This window comes from Marmota monax, unplaced genomic scaffold, assembly GCF_021218885.2.
Source record: "Marmota monax isolate L192 unplaced genomic scaffold, Marmota_monax_Labrador192_F-V1.1 WCK01_AAM20220418_F8-fsc00568, whole genome shotgun sequence".
Lineage (NCBI taxonomy): Eukaryota > Metazoa > Chordata > Mammalia > Rodentia > Sciuridae > Marmota > Marmota monax.
In genome coordinates this window covers 148,193-157,454 of record NW_026692481.1, presented here as the reverse complement: position 1 = coordinate 157,454, position 9,262 = coordinate 148,193, and positions in this window count along the sequence as shown.

Below are 9,262 nucleotides of genomic sequence, written 5' to 3'. Positions count from 1 at the left end.
CACTAATGCTAACTTTAACCTCAACCCTAACTCTAAAACTAACTCAAACCGCAACCCTAACCCTAAACCTAATCCTAACAGTAATCCTAACCCTATCCCTTACCTTATCCATAATCCTAACCCTACCTCTTATCCTATCCATTACCCTAAGCCATATCCTCACCCTAATGCTACTCTAGTCCTAACACTAATCCTTAGCCTATCCCAAACCCTAACTCTATTACTAGTCCTAATCCGAGGGCTCATTCTAGCTTTAGCCCTAACCCAAACCCTAACCCTTATTCTGACCCTAACACTAACCCTAGATATAAACCTGAAACTAACCCTAAACCAGACCCTAACTCTATTCCTACCAGTAAACCTATATTTAAACCTAACGGTAACAACAGCACTAGACCAAACCTAATCCTAAATAGATTCATAAATCTAGCCCTATCCTAAACAAAAACCTTGAAATAGCCCTAAAAAATATCCCTTAACTTACCACAAAGAGTAACCCTATCCTTAGACCCAACGCTATTCCTAATTCTGGCTCTAACCCTGACCCAAACCCTGACACTTACTCTAACACAATCCCTAGCTCTAAAACTTATCCTAACCCAAAACCTAACCCTAACAGTAGACTTATCCATAAACCTCACCCTAAAACTAGCCATAACCATAACCTGAGCTCTTACATTACCCATAGCCTTAACACTAGCTATAAACATCATATAACCTAGTCCTTATCCTAGCCCTAAACCAGCTCTAATTGTAACCCTAACCATAACCCTAGACTTAACCCTAACCCTAACCCTTGCCCTAGTCCTAAACCTAGCTCAAACTCTAACCCTTTCCCTAATCATAACACTAACCCTAACCCTAACCCTAGCCCTAGCTCTAACCTTAACCCTTGCTCTAGACCAAACCCAAGCTTAAACTCTAATACTTACCCCAAACCTAACCCTGACACTAACCCTAGGCCTAACCCTGACCCTAGCCATAAACTTATCTTTAACCCTAGCCCTAACCTTAGATCTATTCCTATCCATTACCCTAAAGATAAGTGTAAACCAAGTGCTAACTCTAGGCCTAACACTATCCCTATTGCTAACAATAACCATATCCATTACTCTAAACCTAATCTGAATCCTAAACCTAACCCTATCCAATATCCTAACTCTAAACCTAACCCTACTGCTAATTCAATCCTTAACTCTAAACCTTAAACTAAACCAAACCCTACCCAGACTCTGACCCTTATAATACACCTAGCTCTAAACCTGACCCTTACCCTAAACCTAATCCTTACACTAGACCTAGCCATAACCCAACCTTAAAACTATCCCTAACAATAACCCTCGACCTGCCATTAGCCCTCACCCTTATATTAGCCCTAGCCCTAACACAAACCCTGAAACCTAGCCCTAAATTTAGCCTTAATCATAACCCGAACCTTAACTTAGCCCTAACCCTAATTCTGACTCTTGCCCTATCCCTAAACCTAGCTATAACACCATCCCTTTCCCTAAACCTCACCCTATCCCTAACACTAACAATAACCCTAACCCTAGCCCTAACCCTAGCACTAATACTAGCCCTAATTTAGACCTAACCTTAAACACACCCCTTACCCTAGCTCTAAGACTATCTCTAACTCTCACCTTTCCCTATTTCTAGTTATAAACCTATCTGTTATCATAAACATAACACTAGCCCTAACTTTAGCCCTGATCATAGCCGTAGGCCTAAACCTAGATCTAACCATAACAATTAATATAAGATTAAACCTCACCTTATTACTAGCCCTAACACTATTGTTAATCCCAAAACTATCCCTAACCCTAGCCCTAGCTCTAAAACAAAACTTAGCCATAGCCCCAACCCTAACCCAAACCTAAACATAACCCTAGATCTGACATTAGCGCTATCCCTAATTCTTACCCTAACTAGATTTATGACTATATTTAGGATTAGGTTTGGTCTAGTGCTAGTGTTACTGTTAGGTTTAAGTATAGGTTTACCGGTAAGGGTAGTGTTAGGTTTCGGTTTAGGGTTAGGGTCAGGTTTAGATCTAGGGTTAGGGTTAATATCAGAAGAAGGGTCAGGTTTAGGATTAGGGTTAAAGCTAGAATGAGGGCTAGGTTTAGGACTAGTAATAGAGTTAGGGTTTGGGGTAGGCTAAGGATTAAGGTTAGGACTAGAGTAGCATTAGGGAGAGGGTTTGGCTTAGGGTAAGGGATAGGGTTACAGGTACGGTTAAGGTTAGAGTTAAAGTAAGGGCTCAGATTAGGCTAGGACTTGTGTTAGCATTAGGGCTACAGCTAATGAAAGAACTAGTTTTCTGATTAGGGCTAGTTCTAGGGTTAGCATTAGTGCAAGGTTTAGAGCTAGGGGTACTGTTAGGGTCTGACTCAGGGTCAGGGTTATTTCTATGGTTAGGGTTATGACTCAAATTAGGGCTAAGTTTAGGGATAGGTGTAAGGTTAGTGTTTGGTTTAGGTTAAGGGTTAGGGTTAGGATTATAGCTCGGTTTTGTTTTAGGGTTAGGGTAGGGTTAGAGCTAGTTTTCCAATTAGCATTAGGTTTAGGGCTAGTTGTAGGGTGAGGTTTGGGTTTAAGATTAGGGTTTACAACCAGGTTTAGGGCTACAGTGATATTTAGAGTTAGGATTTGGGCTAGGGATATCGCTATGTTTTGGGTTATGATAAGGGATAGGTTTTAAACTAAGGATAGGTCTAGGGTGAGAGTTAGAGTTACTCTTAGGACTAGGAATAGGATTAGGTTTACTATTAGGGTTAATTTAGGGCTAGGATTAGCCCTAATTTTAGTTTTACATTTTGGCCTAGAGTTAGGGCTAGAGTTAGGGTTAGTGTTACCATTAGGGTAAGTTATGATACTACAGCTATATTTTGAGCTAGGGCATGGGATAAAATTAGGGTTAAGGTCCCGGTTAAGGTTAGGATTGGGATTAAGGCTAGGCTTAGTGCTAGGATTAGGGGGAGGTTTTGTGCTAGGATTAGGGCTAGTATTAGTTCCAGGGCTAATGTCAGTTCTAGGGTTATGCTTAGGGATAGTTTTAGGTTTAGGTTTATGGCCAGGTCTAAACCTGACTCTGACCCTAATAATACCCCTTGTTCTAAGTTTGACCCTACCTGAAACCTAACAACTTACACTGAACATAGCCATAAACCTAAACCTAAAACTAACTCTAACCCTAACCCTAATCCTAACCTTAACCCTAGCCCTAAACTTAGCTCTAAACCTATCCATTACCCTAAAAATAAGCCTAACCCAAATGCTATCCCTAGGCCTAACAATAACCCTATCACTAACACTAACCCTATTCATTACTCTAAACCTAACCAGAACCATATAACTAATTCTTTCCATTACCCTAACCCTAACCCTAACCTATTGCTAATTCAAGCATTTACCTTAAATCTTAACCTAAACCAAACCCTATCCGGACCCTGACCCTAAAAATACACCTAGTTCTAAACCTGACCCCTACCCTAAACCTAACCCTTATAATAGACATAGCTATAACCTAACACTAAAACTAATACTATCCATAAACCTAGACCTGACATTAACCCTAGCCCTAATCCTAGCCCTAGCCCTAAAAGAAACCCTCAGCTTAACCCTAAACCTAGCATTAATTCTAACCCACACCGTAACCTTATCCCTTACCCTATTTCTACCCTCACCATATCCCTAAAGCTAGCTATAACCCTATCTCTTTCCCTAAATCTAATTCTAACCCTAACACAAACACTAACCCTAAACCTAACACTAACCCTAGTGCTAATCCTAGCCCTAATTTAGCCCTAATCCTAAACCTACCCCTAACCCTAGCCCAAAGACTAACTCAAACTATTGTCCTAGCCCTATTTCTAGTTCTAACCCTATCCGTTACCATAACCCTAATGCTAGTCCTAAACTTAGCCCTAACCCTAGCCATAGCCCTAAACCTAGATCTAACCATAACAATAAATCTAAGCCTAAACTTGAACTTACCACTAGACCGAACATTATCACTAATCATAAAACTAGCCCTAAACCTAGGCCTAGTTCTAAAACAAAACTAAACCATGGCCCTATCTGTAACCCTAGCCTATCCTTAACCCTAGACCTGACATTAGCCCTATCCCTATCTCTAATCCTAGTTCTAAACCTAGACTTAATCCTAACCCTAGTTTTAACCCTAGGTCTAACCCTAAATTTATCCCTTATCCTAGCACTAAACATAGCTATAAATCATACCTCACACTAACCCTAATGCTAACCCTAACCCCAGCCCTAACCTAGGCCTAAATCTAACACTAACCCTACCCCAAACCATATCTCTATTACTAGTCCTAATCTTAGCCCTCATTCTAGCTCTAACCCTAACTCTAACCATGTCCCTTATTCTGAACCTAACACTAATCCTAGGTCTAAATCTGACAATAACCCTAAAGCAAACCCTAACCCTACCCCTACCAGTAGACCTATACCTAAACCTAACAGTAACACTAGCACTAGACCAAACCTAATCCTAAATAGAGTCATAAATTTAGCCTTAGCCCTAAATAAAAACCTAGCACTAGCCCTAACAATAACCGTTAACTTAACATAAAGACTAACTCTATCCCTAGACGGAACTCTAGCCATAAATCTGGCCCTCACACTAAACCTAACCCTAACCCGACAAGGATAGTTACCCTAAAACAAACCCTAGCTCTAAATCTTATCCTAACCCAAAACCTAACTAGAACACTGGACTTATCCAAAACCCTAACCCTAAAACTAGCTATAACCATACCATTAGCTTTACATTAACCATAGCCCTAATGATAGCCATAAACATCAAACAAAACATTGCCCTTATCCTAGGTGTAATCCTAACGTAAAGACTAACTCTATTGTAACCCTAACCATAAGCCTAGACCTAACCCTAAACCTAACCCTCGCCCTATCCCTAATTCTAACTCAAACTCTAACTGTAATCTAAACATAACCCTAAAGCTAACCCTAAAATTAGCCCTCACTCTAACACTAAACCTCATGCTAGCACTTATCCTAGCTCAAATGCTAACACTTACCACAAAACTTACCATGACACAAACCCTAGGCCTAACCCTAACCCTATTACTAATTCTAACCTTAACCCTAGCCCTAACGTTACCTCTAACCCTATCCTTACCCTAAAGATAAGCCTAACCCAAATGCTAACCCTAGGCCTAACGCTAACACTATTGCTAACACTAACCCTATTCATTACTCTAAACCTAACCTGAACCCTAAACCTAACCCTATCAATTACCCTAACCCAGACTCTAACCCTATCCCTAATGCTAATTCAAGCCTTAACCCTAAATCTTAACCTAAACCAAACCCTACTCGAACCCTGACCCTAATAATACACCTAGCTTTAAACCTGACCCTTAACCTAAACTTAACCCTTACACTAGACCTAGACATAATCTAACCCTAAAACTAACCATAACCATAAACCCAGACCTGACATTAGCACCAGTCCTAATCCTAGCCCTAACTCTAACACAAACACTAGTCCTCATCTTAGGCCTATACCTAGCCTTAATCCTAACCCAAACCCTAACTCTAGCCCTAACTCTAATTTTAACCCTCACCCTAGACCTGAACTTAGGTATAACCCCATCATTTCCCCTAACCCTATCACTAATCCTAACCCTAACACTATCCATATCTCTATCCCTAACCATAGGCATAAACCTAACACTAATCCTAGCGCTAATCCTAGCCCTAATTTAGCCCTAACCATAACTCTACCCCTAACTTTGGCCTAAGTCTAACTCTAACTCTCCCCCAGCCCTATTTCTAGGTCTAACCCTATACATTACAATGAACATAACACAAGCCCTAACCCTAGCCCTAGAACCTACTCTAGATCTAACCATAACTCTACATTTGACTCTAACACTAAGCCTAATCCTTTAAACTACCACTAGACCTAACACTATCACTAATCCTAAAAAAACAGTCACAAACATAGCCTTATAACTGAAACAAAACCGAGACATTGTCCTAATCCTAAATGTTAACCTAAATCAAAACCTAACCCCAAATCTAGCCGTAAACTTCTAGCTTTAATTCATGTCCTTGTCCCAAAATTAACCCTGACCCTGACTTATATTCTAACACTAACGTTTGTTCTAAATATCACACTAATCCTAAAGAGAGCACTAGCACTAGATCTAGACAAAATACTAACACTAATCATAACCTTAGTTCTTATATTAGCCATAGCCCTAACCCTAGCCCTAAAGCTAACAAAAAACTAGCCCTAATCTGAGCCCTAATGCAAGAAGTAAACATAAACCTAAACCTAGCCTTAGCCCTAACCCTAAGCCTAAACCTACCCCTATCCTTAGCTCTAACTCTATCACATACCTTAAACCAAACCCTATAAATAATGCTAACCTTAGTCCTAATCCTAATCCATAGCTTAATCCAAACCCTAATCCTATTACTAGTCCTAATTCTAGCCTTCATTCTATCTCTAACCCTAACTCAAATCCTTACCCTAACACAAACCCTCAGTCTAAATCTGACCCTCACCCTAAACCAAACCCTAATACTAGCCCTACCAGTAAACTTATACCCAAACCTAACCCTAACACTAGCCCTAGACCTAAGCCTAATCCTAAATATAGCCATAACTCTAGACCTAGACCTAAAAAAACCCCTGAGCCCCAGCCCTAACATAATCCTTAACCTAAAGCAAACACTAACCCTATTCCTAGACCTAACTCTAGTCCTAAGTCTGGCTTTCACCTTAAACCTAAGTCAAACCTGAACACTGACCCTAACACTAACACTAAACCTAGCTCTAAACCTGAACCTAACCAAAAACCTTAACCTAACACTAGACCTAGCCATAACTCTAACCCTAAAACTAGCTCTAACAAGAACCCTAGATCTTTCATTACACATAGCCTTAACCCTGGGCCTAAACCTAACACAAAACCTAGCCCTAATCTGAGGCCTAAACCTACCCTAAGCATAACGATGATCCTAAATGTAGCCCTAACCCTAACCCTCGCCTTACACATAACCAAAGCTCAAAGCCTAAACTTTATCCTAAGCATAACCCTAGCCCTATTCCTAAACAAAAACTTAAGCTTAGCCCTAATCCTAACCTTAAACCTAGTACTAACACTAGTTTTAACACTAACATTACCCTAACCCTAACCCTAATAATAACCCTAGCCCTAAACCTAACCCTATCCCTAACGCTCAAACTAACTCTAAACCTAAACATTGCCACAAACTTAACCAAAACCTTACCATAAATCAAAACTAAACCTATCCCTAAACCTATATTTAACCATAACCTAAACTTAACCCTAAACCTAATCTTACATCTAAACCAATACATTACTATAAAACTTACCCTAACCCTAATGAAAACCCTAGCTCTAAACCCAACCCTAATCCTAAACATAACCATAACTCTAAGCCAGACCTAACACTAAACCTAACACTTCCACTAGCCCTAACCATAGCTTAATCCCTAACCCTTACCTTAACCCTAACACTAGCCCAATCCCTAACCATAATGCTAAATCTAGCCCTAAGACTAACACTAAACCTAGCACTCATCCTAGCCCAATTTAGCCCCATTCCTAACCCTAACCCAAACCCCAGAATTAAGACTAACTATAATTCTCAGACAAGACTTAACCCTACTTCTAAACCTATCCCTTATCGTAACCCTAACCCAAGCTCTAATCCTAGTCATAACCAATGCACTATCCTTAGCCCTAGTACTAACTCTAGATCGAAACCTATCTCTAAAACTAACCCTAACCCGATGCCTGAGCCTAACCCTGAAATTAGTTCTATCACTAAAGCTAATTATAAAATAGCCCGAACCCTAGCCCAAGCCCTAAAACAAAACCAAGCCATAAGCCTAACACTAACCCTTACCCTAGACCAAACCCTAACACTACACCAGCCCTAAACCTAGCCCTAATTTGACACCTAACCCTAACCCTAAACATAACCATGACCCTGACTCATATCCAAACACTAAACATAGCTCTAAACATCACCCTAACATTAAACCTAACCCTAACACTAGACCTAGCCCTAAACCTAACTCTAAAACTAACCCTAATCATAACCCTAGTTCTTACAATAGCCATAACCATAACACTAGCCCTCACCCTAATAAAAAACTAGCCCTAATCCAAGGCTTAACATGAGCTTTAACCCTAAACCCAACACTAACCCTAGTCCTAACCCTAGCTTTAACTGTATTTCTTAACCTAAGCCAAACCTCACCCTAATGCTAACCATATTGTTAGCACTAATCCATAGCCTAACCAAAACCTAACTCTATAAGTAGTCCTAACCCTAGCCTTCATTCTAGATCTAACCATAACACAAACCCTAAAACTATCCCTGACCATTATTCTGACCTTCACATTAATCTTAGCTCTAAATCTAAACCTAACTCTTAACCGAACCCTAACACTAGCCCTACTGGTAACCTTATATGTAAGCATAACCCTAACACTAGCCCTAGACCTAAATCTAATCCTAAATCTAGCCATAACTATAGCTTTAGTCCTAAAGACAAACTAGACCTAGCCTTAATAATAACCCTTAACTTAACCCAAACTCTAACCCTACTTCTAGTCCTAACCCTGGTCCTAATTCTGGCTTTAACCGTAACCATTAACCTACCCGAGCACTGTCAGTGACACTAACACTAACCCTAGCTCTAAACTTCACTTTAACACTAAAACAAACCATAAAAACTACACCTAGCCATAGCATTAGCCATCAAACTAGTCTTAATCCTTACACTAGTTATTACATTAGCCATTGTCCTTACCTATCACTAAACCTAGCCCTAATCCAAGTCCTACCTTAGCTTTAACCCTAAAGATAACCCTAACAATAACCCTATCCCTAACCATAACCCTAAGCCTAACCCTAGACCAAATACTAAACATAAACCTAGCCCTAACCCTAGCTCTAACCCTCTTCATTACCCTAAGAGAACTATAATCCTTATGCTAACCTTAGGTGGAACCCTAATCATAGCACTAGCCTTAACCCTCTCCATTAACCTATACCTAACCTGAACCCTAAACCTAACTGTGTCATAACCCAATCCCTAAAGATAAGAATAATTTGAGCCCTAAACCTAAACCTAAACCTTAATCTAACCCAAAACCTAACCTTGACTCTGACTCTAATAATACCCGTAGCTCTAAACCTGACCCTAACAAGAAAACTAACATTT